The 15928-nt window shown below is 26.3% G+C and overlaps 1 protein-coding gene across 4 annotated transcripts in view; it reads left to right on the top strand.

The window, feature by feature from the left end:
- Positions 1-1481: 1481 nt before the first annotated feature.
- The window catches only part of LOC107438670 (teneurin-m), a 487196-nt gene continuing 472749 nt past the window's right edge, over positions 1482-15928 (top strand). For 3 of the 4 annotated variants that reach the window (XM_087165588.1, XM_043039103.3, XM_087165595.1), the window contains exon 1: positions 1488-1816. The gene's annotated coding sequence lies outside the window, so the exon portion shown is untranslated. Of the gene's footprint in view, positions 1817-15928 lie in introns of all 4 variants that reach the window. The other variant, XM_087165593.1, reaches the window with a different exon arrangement.

The following is a 15928-nucleotide window of genomic DNA, read 5'->3' on the forward strand; positions in this document are numbered from 1 at the left end:
TATGGCTGGTATGTATAGTTAAAAATATGTATAGCTGGTGAGCTTTGTTTGAAAACCTCACCAGCTATACATATTTATATATTTATTTTGATGTGCTCGGTTGATTCGATTTAAATACTTTAAAAAATTTAAAATAATAATAAGTATTGAAAACATTTTTTACGAAGAAAACTACATTTAGGCTTGATATATAGAGGGGAAATAATCTTTACCTTAACTTTTTGATCTACGATGTAAATTTCTACCTATTCTGGCATAATCGCAATGTATTTACCCCTGCAGAAAAATCATAATATAAAAAATGCGAAATTTAAAAGTACACATGAGCAGTATAAACATTAAAATATATTACGATTTCCTTAGCATTAAAAATAATTTAAAAATATTGTTTCACATTATGAAATGACTTATAAACTTAAGAATCAAACTTTTTTTCAGTGTCTATTTTTCATTCATAAACTGCTTGACAGAACTAAAACATGTATTCTTTTGTAAGTTACAAAAACAATGAAATTTTATATTTTGTATCATGTCAACTCTGATTGAACTTAGTAGATGCATACATTGGTAATTCTATAAAGTAAATATAAAAGGCGATAAGGTCCCTGTTGATGGTGGCTGGCTAGTGATCAATAAATTGGACGTGTAAAATAAAATAATATAAATTGAAAAATCAATTAATGTTGTAAAAATAAACTCCTTTATCAGTTTCATTACACCTCTAAACGATATTTACCGGTTTTCTGGATTAATAAACTTAATATCTGCCTCTTAGTAGACTAAATATTTTTAGATAATTATTAAAAACAACAACAATACAGAAATTTACACATCAGAACAGACATTTTTTTCCATCAAAACTACTATTACTATTTATAACAAATATTATCCTGCTGCAATCTAAATTTTAGTTCTAAACTTATCATTACATAACTTCTAATATTAGATAACGTTTCCGGCGAATATTAAAGTTCTAATATATTCATGTGTGTGTCCTGTGTACAACGTATTGGCAAATGTGGATTCATATTTGAAATTAGTGTATTAGGTAGAACTTTGCGGAAACGTGGTATGCAAACACGATCCAGAGAACACTGATATCCATCTAATTTCCTATTCAGTCAGGCAATATCCGTCTATCATAATGCGCAATAAACTAGTTTTGAAATGATAGGAATTTCCGAGTTCAGACAACATGATATACAAATATATCGATCGCAAAAATTTCTCTAGGAACCGTTCAAAGTAACATTTTCCAGGCGACCTTTTTCTTTCAAGCCATTTTAATCCAGCGTAAAGAACAAAGGAAAAGAATAACACTGAAAAAAAAAATTCAACAAAAGAATCGCGAAGCAAAAGCGAGAACAAAAAAGTTCCAACTGAAATTTCCTCGCCATCGATTGCGTTGACTTTTCTATCTTCACTCACTAGATGGCACTACGGGTAAACCGGTTTTCAGGAAAAGGTGTCGGATTTTCGGTATCCACAAAATGGACCGATACCTTCCATCTCCGTTCCTCTCACTTTATCCGCGAGTTCTCATTTAATGCGGTCGCAGTTAAATGTCTCTTCTCTTGCTCAAACGACCAAGTTGTGACTCGCTGGGCTCTTAGAGAGAGAGACTCGTTAACATAAGAATGCCGTTGTCTTTTTTTTTCTCATAGTGTTTTGCGTCATCAAATAGACTAGGATAGTTTTGGTTCTTTTTTTAAGAGAGATAAATAAGAAAGAGACAAATAAGAAAATAATACTTGGACTAGACAAAAAAAAGAGCAATAACTTGGACTAGCCGATGAGCAGTCTTCTTGAAAAAAAGGTAAGAGTTAGAGGCAAAAAAATAATACTTTTTATAGCTACATTAGAACAGTTTTGTAGTTATACGTTCAGTATTAAAAAATAGTATCCATATTTTGTAGAAAAAAACAGCCATAAAAAGAGTGAGGAATATCGGACACATATAACATGATTTGGATGATGAAACACTATGATTTTTGACACAAGTGCACAACTAAAATGTAAACATGAACGTGATTACATTCTTTAAATACAAGTTCTATAATCATCGAGTTCACCAACGACAGGAAACGAATAAGTTTATATTTAAGGACAAATATGCAGACAAACGCGTAACGTCTAAATAACGTATATTATAACAACTATATTTTCACAAAATGTTTTGAATTCTTTTTTTTTATATACTCAAATCGGATTCTATGTAATAAATAAAAAAAATTGAACACTTCAATTACGTCTCGCTTATAAGTAATAAGCCTTTTATTAGTTTTAAAAAAATAATTATGATATTTGTAATAAAATTGCGCGATTTATGCGTATTAGATTTATCCATTGTAAACATGCTTAGTAGTTATAGCTCAATAAATGCATAGCACGTAATATGCATAGATGCTTAGTAGTGTTAGCGTAATAGATAGTTGGAATGATAATTGAATTTTGAATGATTAATGCAAATGGTGAATAATGCGAATGGAAGTGATAAAAATTAAAATTATAAATGATTAAATCTAATAAAAACACGCTTCTATTAAAATTTCGAGAAAAAGAATATTAGAAAATCTGTTTGCAAAGCTCTGACATAAACACGTCGTATTTATAGTTTGTATTTATAACACGTTTTTAAAAACGCTATCATTTATAGGAAGTGAAATGTTATTTACCTCTCGTTTAAAAAAACTAAACCAAACAAAGAACTTTGCAAGCATTGCCCAGAAAGATTTTCTAGAACTAAAAGAAAAAAAAATTGCATGATACATGGTAAATGGTTAGCATGATAGATAATTTAAAAGAAAAAAATTGATTTGTAAATAAGTTAGTGCATAATTATATAAATCGCATGCTTCCATATATATGACTACGAGACGATTGAAGAAACTAGTTTTGAATAGCTCCATACGTTGTTCTAATTATTTCAAATTTTTATCTTTCAAAATTATTTTATATTTACAAGTTTATTTTATTTTATATTTTTTCGAATACAAATAACACTAAACAAACAATTCATAAAAACAAAGGAAGACCTGTTTCATGTAAACTTTTGCATGAATATATATACTATTTTATCTAACTATTTTATCAGAATGACTATTTTTCGTATACGATGATGCTTTTATCAGCTTTTTCTATTCTTGCAAAACAATTATTTCAAACAATCCTTTTACTTACTTTAAAAAAATGCTTTGTTTATTGCTATAATAAAACTTGAGAAAACTGGTGTTTTACTGCCATCCTTAATATATAAGACTCAATTGTTAGTAAGTAACTGAGTAAATATATGAAACGCACGTGTCTATAAATATTTCTGAAAAAGACAAAAGAAATTAATTTTCTTTAGTTTTGATATAAACAGACTAAGTATATATTTCGTTTTTATAACAGATTTTCAAATAAGTTATGCTAAAGAGATTGAGAGGTCAATATTCTAGTTCATTTACACTAATTAAAAAACCATTAGTATATTATAGGTACACGGAAAAAAAGTTTTTAGTAGAACTATAGTGCTATATAGTAATGATATTTCTGATAAAAAAAACAACAACACAATTCTAGTAAATGAAAGAAAAAAAATGCGCTGTTTAAACCACCCATTTGGTAATTTTTCCTGTCATATGTTTATGATTTACCTAAAATTCTGTTCTTCAAATTCTGGTTCTTATTTTCTTATTACCACTAAAAGTATTTTCTGGTTCTTATTACCACATACTTAACAAAAAATATAAAACAGAAAATACAAAAATAGAAAATTAAATTTCACAAAATAAATAGATTTTATGCCATACTTAAAGCTATCATCATAGAAATCGCCAAATGCTACCACGTTTATAAGATTTTATCACATGTTATAAAACCATATTTAACAGATATTTTTTTAAAATCATTATCGAAGTAATGGGTTAAAAGTTCTCCAAGCTGTTTGGTGCTCTCATACAGTCATTAACATGGACGGTAAATTTTACCATATTCAGGAAGTTTTGGCAATATTTTTATCAGTGTACATGTCTATTAAATGTAGTAAAGAACCAATTTTCCCTAGTTTAATCACAGCAAGAAAACAAAACATTTATAAAAAAACTCTGAAGAAACAGTGCTTAAATTTTTTTTATTTAAAATGCACAACCGTTTTGACAATTGCCTGCTGTAAGAAAAATGGTTATTATGATTTGTAATTGGAGGCATCGAATCATTTACTGAGAAATTTATACTAAAATACTTTAAATGTATGCTTCAATAAATATTTTAGAAAAACTAAGAAAATTAATTCGCATTAGATTTAATATAACCTGACTAATCTTTAAGAACTAGTAAACTTCGTTTAAAACTATTTTCCCGCAAGAAGCAGGCAAACATTTTAAATGCTTCAAAATTAAATTCCGGATTGCATAAGAGCATTCTAGGATACATTAATGAAATATCTTATTAAAAATGCGTCACAGTTTCTAAACTTTGTTTCATGACATATTTATTTAATGCGCATTTCATAAGGTATATTTAAAATTCAATGAATGCATTACATTTAAAAATCAATTAAAATTTGCTTCACCTTCAATTATTGCAATAAATTTAAGGCTCTGTTGTATCGCTAATTAAATCTATTAAAATATCAAGGAAATATGGTTCAGAATGGCTTAGACGCTGAACAGTTAAATGTGTAAAATTTACTGAAAAAACATATTTATTGGTTATGAAACAAAGAATCTTAGAAGGAATTAAAGAAAAAATGTTTACATTAACACTATTATAGACAATATCAATTTTACAAATGCATAATTTCTCGTATATTATAGCAAATATATTATAAGAGTTACAAAAATACATTATAAATATTAAAGCCGATTTTCTGATGATTTTATTAAGATATTATATATTAGATCAAGCTATTTGTTTTATAAATATAATATTTATATTATTTATTTGTTATAAATTATATTATAAACATGTGATATTTATAAAGGAACGTTTAAAATAAAATCTTTACATATATTTTTTTTTTCAAAAAATATTGACGTGAATTTTGAAAAAAATTCACGTCCTGGAGAATGTGAATAAATATTAAATTATTAAAGTACAATAAGCTTCAATACCAAAATTTGCATTAACTAAGATATTTACAAATATTTTCCTGGCGTGCACAGTTTTTCAATTACGCAACATGAAAAAAAAAAAAAGATCATTCGTGCGGACCACAACGACCAATATTGTAAGACAATTGAAAACTTAGTTTGACGTTATGTTTTCCTGTCTATCATTTTAGAAATTTAGCACAGTGAAAAAGTTATTTTTGAACAATGGGCTTATTAGTTTGTAAAACAAATTTCATTGTTGGCATATTGGTTTCAATAAGGATGCAAAAACATTAAAGAAATTTTTTATGTATATATATTCAAAAAAGAGCTTAAGAAAAAATAATTCACTTAATTGACATCATTAGAATGAAATTCGGAGACAATTTATATAAAATTTGGAATTTGATTTTCAAATGGGATGAATCATTTTGTTTTATCCATGTTTTTAAATCCGCCACCACAATAAATTTAAAAATTTACTTAAACTTGTAAAATTTATATAAATTCTTGTAAGAGACTTCCAAAAATACATCAAAATACATTGTAATTGACGGGCAAAAATGCGTAGATTGACAAATAAAATCATTTGCTTCAGCAATACAAAATGTAAAATATTCTATAAATGCATATATATTTATTTTCCACTCTTTTGGATGTTTAATTGTATTACCTAGTATGATGGAAATGTAAAATCTTGGATATAAAAATTTAAAACATGTTTAAAATTTTTAAACTCCTGATGCTATGAAAATGCAAACAAAACAGTCAAACAGATAAAATACGAATATAATGCAGACCAAAAGCATTTATGGCAGCATTCATAAAATAATTTTCCAGCAGTTTTCAGTTTTCATCCGCAACTTCAAAATTTGCTATTGATTTAACAGGATAGATGAAAACAATAAAATAAATAATTGTTAAAATAAAACCAATTGAAGTCAGTTGAGAAAGACCCATAATGCTTATAATAATAAGAAGAATAAACTATTCCTATTCCAGTAAATAATTCCGTTCTATTTCTATTTTTGTAAATATTATTTTTATATATTTTTTATGTAGTTTTAAATATTATTATTATTTGATTTTAAGTATTATTATTATTTGATTTTAAGTATTATTATCATTATATTATGGATATTATTATCATTTGATTCCAAATATTATTTTTATTAACATACCTGCTCTAAAATTTATTATTAATTGACAAATAAATTTGCATTATTAATAATTCTACTTCATTTTCATATTCTTATGTCATTTTATTGGTTGGTATCATTTTATTTCGTTACGATTAGCGTATTAATAAAATATGCATACATAAAATCGCAATCATTATATACTTTAAGAATAAATTGATTTTAAGAAAAAAATTTAAAATTGAGAAAACATATGAAGAATGAGAAGTAATCTCGGGATTTGGTGAGGATGGAAACAGGATTGGAAACAGGAGGCGGGATTGGAAACAGGGGGCGGGATTGAAAACAGGATGCGGAACACTTTAGTTTATTAAAGTTTATTTATTTTTTAAAAGCAGATTCATCCGTAAGGTTATGATTAAATATTTAAATAATTTTCGAAACTGAAGATTCATTTTAATAAAAATATTATTATGAAACTATAAATTTAATTTAGCTTTATGAACTCTTAAACGCTTACAAACCTTTTTCTTAGTCTTTAGATTGAAGATAAGAATGAATTTATTTTTTTTAGTAAGAAATTTGTTTCGAAAATTTAACGCTTTATTTCCATCGTTATATTTACGAGTAAAAATTATATTAACTTGGAATAAATTATGCATATTTTACCTTATTTGTAAAATTTTTTGAGAGACTTTTCATACACTTGCATAAAATTTTAGAAAAACTGAAGATATGCTTCGAAAAAATAAATTATCATTTTTAGTGTTTTTTATAAAGAAAATATATATTAATATTTTGCTTGTAATTTAAATTATATGATATCAATTTAATTAATAAGAAAGTTCGAATATGCATATACTTAAGTTTTTGCTAGACTTTCTAACCAATTAATTCCGTAATTAAAAACAAATTATTTAGTTAATTCATGTTATCCACATTAACCTTGTCGTGTCTGTGGACAGTCTACTATATGGTGCCGAGAACGGTCCACACAGTTTCAACTCTGTAAGCAAATGTCCCCCTAGAAGTCCTTTTTGGGATAATCACTAATAATACACTTGTAATACAGCTAATAAAGCAGGATAATTCCACACCCGACTAATACCAACCACAGTGCTGACGTAAAATATCCTCAGTTGTATACGGATTGTGGGTTAGAGTCCCCTTGCCATCAGACTAACCGTGGGAGGTTTCCCCTCCATGCAACGCAAATGTGGGTTAGTTGCATCAAAAAGTAACCTACGAAGACTAATTTCTCCCAATTCGTCATACAAGAGTCCCTTTATGTACAGGATTGGGTTCAAAATTACAAGGTTACGGAGTTGAACATTAATAGTCGCAAGCCCAAAATTGGGTCGCTTTTTAACGACATTTATAAAATATAACAAAATATAACAATGCAAGCCGTGGTGACTTAGAGGGTAGAGCACGCACCTTCCAATGAGGTGACCCGAGATCAAATATCAGTGATGGCTTGTTGATACGAATTCTGCAAATGGCTCGCAGCTACCACAGTGCTGACGAAAAATATCCTCAGTGGTAGATATATCATGGATTAGAGTACCCTTACCAGTACGCATATATTTTCTACAATGACATCATCAATGTTTTGTTTATATTAAATGGATTTATGCCAAATTTTTAATTACAGATTCCAAAATTTCAAGACAATTGTGAAACAACTGCAAAACTACATTAAAAAAAAATATGGAATATATTTTCCCATTTGCATATGCATTACATTTTCCAATTTTGAATAATGAATATGCATTTATTATTTATTTATAATATGCTTTGAACATGCTTTGATAATAATGATTTCTTTTTAAAATGCATCATGCTTTTCGATTTAACTAAACAATGCGTTTTACACAGCTAAGAAAACTTAATACCTGAGCACACATTAATGAAAAATCAATTAATTTGTAATTACAATTTAATTCTGTAATTATTGGTAAATCAAAATGTTGGGAAGAATTTTTAAGAAAAATATCTCTAAATATTTTCAGAAGTTTTGCTACATTTATAACATGAAAAATTAATGAAAAACAGTTTTAACATTTTATAAGCTCAACTGAAGTTGATTCGCATTAAATAAAAAATTAATAATATAAGATAAATAATAATTAAAAGCAAACTTAAAATATTTGAGAACAGATTTTCTCACCAGTAAATACGCAGGATAGTAAATTCTCCACATGCTTCAAAAAGAATTCCTCTTTTTCAAAGAATATGATCTGTTCTTCTTTAAAAATTGAAACTGAAAAAAAATTCATTGATATATATAAATCTAAAAAGTTCTTCTTTCTGTCTCCTTTTTTGTCTTTCGTCTTTGAAGAAGATGGCTTTCAATTTCTCAAAGTCTTTTCTCAAATTTCAACTCTAAGTGAAGTATTTTTTTTTAGAAAATGGCATTTAATAATTCAATGGGTTTTTCTCATAAAAAACATCTTCACTGGACAGAGTTTATTTATATTGAAGGAAACCACTAACTTTGTGGAGAAAAATTACTTTGAGAAATTTTAGAAGTAAAAATCTAAAACTGACGGGAAAATGTGATTCATTTCTACCAAATTCTCAAAAAGACCAAGAAAATGCAAGAAAAAAAAACTCAAATAAAGCTCTTCTCTTTACTTACATTCACTTTCCACTTAGTTATTTTTTTTTTCTTCCTTTTTTTTCATTTTGCTAACATTTTCTAAAATATATTTCTTAACATTGTTTTTTGGGATCTTAAATTTTTACAATGACTTTTCTAACAAATTTAGAAGAGGAATTAATTCCCCAGATGATTGTTTCGAGAATTTACAGAGATAAAAATGAAGGAAACCAATTATTTCAAGAGAACTTTCAAACATCACGTATTAATAATTCAGCTAAATAAATGAAATGTCACAATTGTCTGGAAAATAAACATTTGTTCTCCATAAATTTTTAAGTTTGACGCTGAAGATCTTTCAAAAAACATTTTGCCCTCATGAATTCAGTTTTAAAAAAAAAATCTGTTGAGACAGACAATTTTCGCAGTCCTGTTTTTATTTTATCAGAATATATGATCCATTTCTCTGAGGAATGTCACAAAGACAAAATGAATTTAAAAACGAACATTATAAATTGTAAAAACATTAAGAAAATTTTTTTGTTTATTATTATTATTATTATTATATATATATATATATATATATATATATATATATATATATATATATATATATATATATATATATATATATATATATATATATATATATATATATATATATATATATATATATATATATATATATATATATATATATATATATATATATATATATATATATATATATATATATATATATATATATATATATATATATATATATATATATATATATATATATATATATATATATATATATATATATATATATATATATATATATATATATATATATATATATATATATATATATATATATATATATATATATATATATATATATATATATATATATATATATATATATATATAGTGAATATCTAATTAGTATTTATCTTGCATATTAGATTACAGTATTATTAATTTGGAACTGAGTAATTTTAATTTTTATCAAAATGTAATTCAATTCAATAATATATTAGTGAATATCTAATTAGTAGTTATCTTGCATATTCGATGACAGTATTATTAACGTGGAACTGAGTAATTTTAATTTTCATCAAAATGTAATTGAATTCAATAATAAGAACTTATTTATCCCTTTTCCATTATTAATTAATTTTTGATGATTTGTTAGTCATAGTAGATTTAAAAAAAATTACATTTTTAAAAAAAATAATTATCTGATAATATCTAATAATTAAAAATAAGTACTGTTTTTGAAAAAGTTAGCATATGAATTTCATGTGATTTACACATAAAGTCTCGACTTTTCAGATTACTTAGCTTATATCTAGATATATATTTAGATAGTTAGAATAAGGTTAGAAATAATAGTATTTAAGTTTTTTAAACAACTTAGTTAATTTCTTTTCCCTTTTTCGTAATTTGAGACATCAAAAAATATCAAGAATGCTTGAATATGTGAATAATATGTTACCGATAGCCTAACCGAAAGCTATTTTATGATTAATATTTAACTGCATGCTACTGTATAACTACAGATCGCCTGAGAATTCACGCATTGCATATCCTTTTTTTTATAGCATAAGGTACTAATTTGTTCTCGGAATTTTTAAGGAAAATTTTTGATGAATGACGTTTTTTAATTGTTAAGTATTTTCACATTTGTTTATGTTGATTATCGGAAATGCATTTACACGCATAATAAAATAGTTTTAATTTGTCTTCATGCGTCATTTAAAGCAGGTTTGAAATGAGTATTCCATAATAATGTCTTGCAAAAATTTAGGGCCTCATATTTAGAAGTTACTTTTACAATTGTGATCAAATTGTGAAAACAAAAATACTTCTAAAATACACTACCTGATATTGTTAAGCATCAACTTCTTTTCCGATTCTTAGGGTATAATTACATATTATAGAGTATAATTAAATTTTTAAGTAGATAAATAAAAAATAAATGGTACAGTAGTTGTTCTTGTTGCATATTCACTGAATATTATTTTACCAACAATTTATTTGAAATCAAATGGGATTTGGATTTCCTTTCAGTTTCGATTCAGATGAGCAATACTGTAATATTTGCTCAGAAATTTGTTTTTTAATTATTTGCTAAACATTTCGTAACGATAAAGAAAAAATTCCTTCTAATGTTTCATATACTTTCATTCTAGAATGTTTTTCTTCTAGCTGCCATTTGCACATGATCACATATTTATTTTTTTCTTCTTTCGCAAAGTCACCACAAAATTTTCAAATATGTTAATTTACAGATAAAAAATTTAAAAAGCATTGCAAATAGTGATTATTATAATATCAGGTCCGAGGTATACGAGGTAAGAGCATTTTAATATGAGGTATAAAATATTTACAAAATTTTGCAACAGATTTTGTTGCGATTTTTTTCTTCCTCTTCTACTACGTCTTCGTATTTTGATTTTCTGTAGAATTTGCTATATTTTTAGGCCAATTGTATTTTCTTAATATGAATATCTAGCTATTTTTTTATGAATTGGAATGATAATGAATGGCGTGAAATTCCAACTCTATGTGCTCGAGGGTACAAGTTACATTAGGGTTCGAGCCCCTGATTCCGATAATCTGCGCTTTAATTCTTGAAATTTATGTTCTTTTAAAGACTCGAACTAAATTTGAAATAAATAATAAATAATGTAAATAAAATAATTTATGCTAACAATAGAATCGAAAAGATTACTGTATACTTAGAAATATAAGCATTTTGTTTTAATTTTAACTATTTGCTTTGTTTATCAGATACTATAATTATCTCTTACAATAGCATTATCCATTACATTATCATTATATAAAGTATCACTATCCATTTCCTTATTATTATATATAGTATTATTATCTATTACATTTACAATATCATTATCTATTACAGTATGGTTATCTATTAAATAATCATTATCTATTACATTTGTGCCAAAAATGTTTATTAATGTTTAGCAGTGAAATGAAAAAGAAACTGTTTTACATAGTTTTATCCATTTCTTGAAAAGTTGAAGGCAATTTACAATATTAAATAATTAAAAAAAACTAAGTATTAAAAGCTGCTATATAAGCTTTAATAAATATTTTTTTTAATTTTTTAACAAATTTTGAAATATTTTGAAAATTTGTATTATATTATAGTGTTATTATCTATTATATTTACAGTATCATTAACTATTACAGTATCATTAACTATTACAGTATCAGTATCTATCACATCATCATTATCTATTACATTTGTGTCAAAAAATGTTTATTGATGTTTAGCAGTGAAATGAAAAATAAATGTTTTCGTATATTTTTATCAAATTCTTGAAACGTTGAAGGCAATTTACAATATTAAATTTAAAAAAATTAAGTTTTAAAAAATGTTACATAAGTTTTAGTAAATATTTTTATTTTCATTTTTTAACAAATTTTCAAATATTTTGATTTAAAAATTAATGTATAGAACGCAGTCAGATATTTTTAATACATTTAACAACCATGGATATTTTAGCAGCATTACCATTTATAGATTATTTTATAAGTGCAATATTATCCCTTTCAGACACTAATTCACAAATCGTAGTTATTTGACATTTATTACAACCAATGCCCATATGCAGCTTTAAAAGCAGCTTTAGAAACGTTAGACACTGACTAGTCGCATTAGAGAAAGCTACTCATTTTAAATTCATTTTATGTGAAGTCTTAATCTCTAGTCCATTAAACCTGGACGATAGTGAAACGTAATGCAAAGTTGGACTGAATTTGTCTACACTTCTAGACTGTTTGTTTATTTCTCGTGATTTTAACTCTGTTAATTAAATATAAGTCTTCGACTCTGACTATGCGTCGCTGAAAAAACTGTCTTTGAATAAATTCGTCACTTAAAAGTTTTAAAAGTACAGTAACTTTAAACATGAATAGTAAATAAGACGCTCGCACTTTAAGGAAAGCTAAAGAGATACGTTCTATTTAGAAGAGTTTTGAGAACGTTGTATATCATATTATTAAACATTTCGAAAAGCGCATTTTGTGCAACTAAGATGCTATGTTTAATTTACCTTTCTGGAAGTTAAATTATTGACTCTAAATTCTTTTAGTGTTAAATGTAATAAAGTATTTAAATTTTGGATATCGGCATATTTATCAATTTCTTTTTTATTTCAAAAACTGAATTTAATTTTATTTTCGAAGAGATAAACTTTGACGAACTTATCACAGCTTGGCATTTTGTAGGTTTATTTGCGTTAAAAATATGTTTTTGCTTTAACAATTTGCATCGAAGTTCTTCTATGCAAGGTTTTGTTATAATTGTCATAATTTCATCAGATTTTGTCAAATATTAGTTTGCGTAATTTGCGCCTTTGGCCAAAAATTTTCGAAAAATATTTTGAAGAATACAATGGATGCATATAAGTAATAAGTGAGATGAAAAATTAATATCAATGTCTAATAGAAAAAAATAATAATAAAATAATATCATTCATTTACTTCAATCCGACACCTTTAAAAATATTTAGTTTTCAGGTTGTCCATAAATCGTAAAATTTCGAAACCAAAATTTGAATTTTTTTTTACAAGTTGCAGTGTTTCTTCGTTTACAGTTCAGTTTTAATTTTTTTTGAACATGTGTGCACTACGCAGCTCTTCGCTTGATATGCAATTATTATTTATTCCATTATTAATCAAGAATTGACCAAATAGAAGTGGCTGCACTTCGAATTTATTTCCATCAAATCTTTTTATTCAACCTACCATGAAGAGAAATTATGACAGTTTTTACATTTACAATTACTGTATTATTTTTTAAAGCATTTATCTTCGGGAAAAGTTTTGACAAATGATTACAACAAATTGCTTTTTTGCATATTTATGCATCACGTTTACAATAACTATAATATTTTAGACATGTAACTACCTTAATGTTTGAAGTTTGAATTATGACTCAGTTTTAGCATTGACTGTCGCAAGTATAAATCTCTTCCAATGAATTCATATATCGCGAAATTTCCCAAAGTATCGCCTACTTTCCTCTTGCTTCAGTTTTTCAATTCATTCAACAGCCTGGAGTGTATTTAGATTATTTTATTATTTGACAATTTTTTACCTTCTAAAAATAATGAAATGATCTTGTTTGTCACATTTAAGGGAAGGGTAAAGCGCTCACTTTCAGTGATCTATTAATTTCCCTTACTTTTAGAGCTTATAAATGTAATATTGGAGGTCGAAACGCTTTTATAGATATAGAAGTGTCTCTTGACGATTGATCTCTTGCCCTGGATAGTCTACTGTAGCCCAACCCCCTTTTCTATTACCTGTATACCTTCCTTCACTGTTAACAATAACAAATATTCAGGGTTACCAACAAATAGGCATTTCTTTTAGGTACTAGATCTAAGTTTATAAGGCATGAAACAAACCCTTTTGAGGATGTTTTCTATAGATATATGGCCTCAAAAATCACTTTGTTTATAAAAGATTTGCATACATCTGAATAAATCAAAGATCGGGAAAAAGCTTTGGAGCAGAACTATCCTTAAACTCTCGGGCTATCTCAGGTATCGAGTAGTCGCTGCTTTTCGAATTGTGGCCATGCTCGATTGCTTCGATGCCCACATTTATAGTCTTGATCATCAACAACTATGCTTGTCCTATTTGTTGCGGCAATTAAGTGTTGAATTTTAAACCACCTCCTTCACTGCTTAACCCTCAAAGAAAAATCTATCTGCTACCATCATTGGGAGGTTAGCGAATTTTCCTCCAATTTTGTAACTTAACCTTTTCCTTTTTGTTTCTTTTGGAGTGTTCACTTTCTGTTTGCACTTAGCTTATTGATGTTGTTTTAGTTCCATTTGTGTAACTTCTTCCTGACAAATAGATAGTGTTAATTTTTCACCCGTTGCATTGAAAATAAAATTTTAAAAAATTATAAAAAAGTCATCAGAAAAATTTCTTATAGCCTACATAACTCTCAATAAATATACAGGTACATTATTACCGAACATATAAACTATATTTACATCCCTACTAAAATTACGGTTTACGTTTTGTCAATTTTCATTAAATTTCGTTAAAAGTTGAATTCCATAGTTAATAACAGGTAGTTTCTCCCAGGCAATTATAGCTTTTTAAATAATTGCAGAAAATTAGACCAGACTTATAGTAAAGTAATCTAAATGTTGAAAAATTTATCTAAAAGGAAGCTAATTTAGTGGAAAGGAAAACCATTGTAACGGTCGTTGATGTTTCATTTCAATGCTGTGAACGACATCCTCAGTTCGAGGTGCTTATATGGTCATACCGTCACAGTCAATCGCGATAAACTCTTTCAGGTTAACAATGTTTTCCAAAAAGTGATAATTCATAAGATTGGATTTTTTAGCTATTTTGTCACAGTTCATATGTGTCACGTGTCAGAGACACATTTTACCTGTTTTTTCCAAGTGTATTTAAAAGATAAACACTCAATAAAGATTGGTTTCCAATGATATTATTTCATAAGAAAAAAATATTTAGTTTTGCTTGTACAGAATATGATTTACACAAAATTCTGATCTAATAAAAATAATTTTTATTTTATGCTTTTTAAAAGTGACTAAATTTGATATATTAAGGGCTGTGATTACATATTTTATATTTTAAACAAAATGTGTGTTAAAATTAAATCATGATTGTCATGATAAAACTAATATTCGGATGGATTCTTCTTTCAAACCTAATGAAACAGCCCCAGAAATATCCATTAAAATAGATATGATTTCATTTTACATTTTTCGGTAATCTTTAACGGTTACCTTTTTAAAAGATGAAGGGAATATGAAATGGGAAGTTTATCTTCCTTTTGGTCAATTCGTTTCCATAGTGACGTGTTGGAGATCACGTGATACGACAAAGTCATTAAGGGCAGGAAGAAGAGTGCTTTTCTCACTAAAAATTCCAGAGGTTCGTCTGTACAAAAGAATGTCTTCTTAAGATTCAAGCTTTGGAAAATAAAGAAAAGGAAAATCTATAGAATAAAAATAAATATTACTATCACCAGTTAAAAGAGAGATAATATCCTAATTAAATTTCAAAGTCAATTCTTTTTGTATTGAAAAAGAAAT

Source organism: Parasteatoda tepidariorum, chromosome 1 (assembly GCF_982258835.1).
Source record: "Parasteatoda tepidariorum strain Cologne lab strain chromosome 1, Ptep-v5.0, whole genome shotgun sequence".
Taxonomy (NCBI): Eukaryota; Metazoa; Arthropoda; class Arachnida; order Araneae; family Theridiidae; genus Parasteatoda; species Parasteatoda tepidariorum.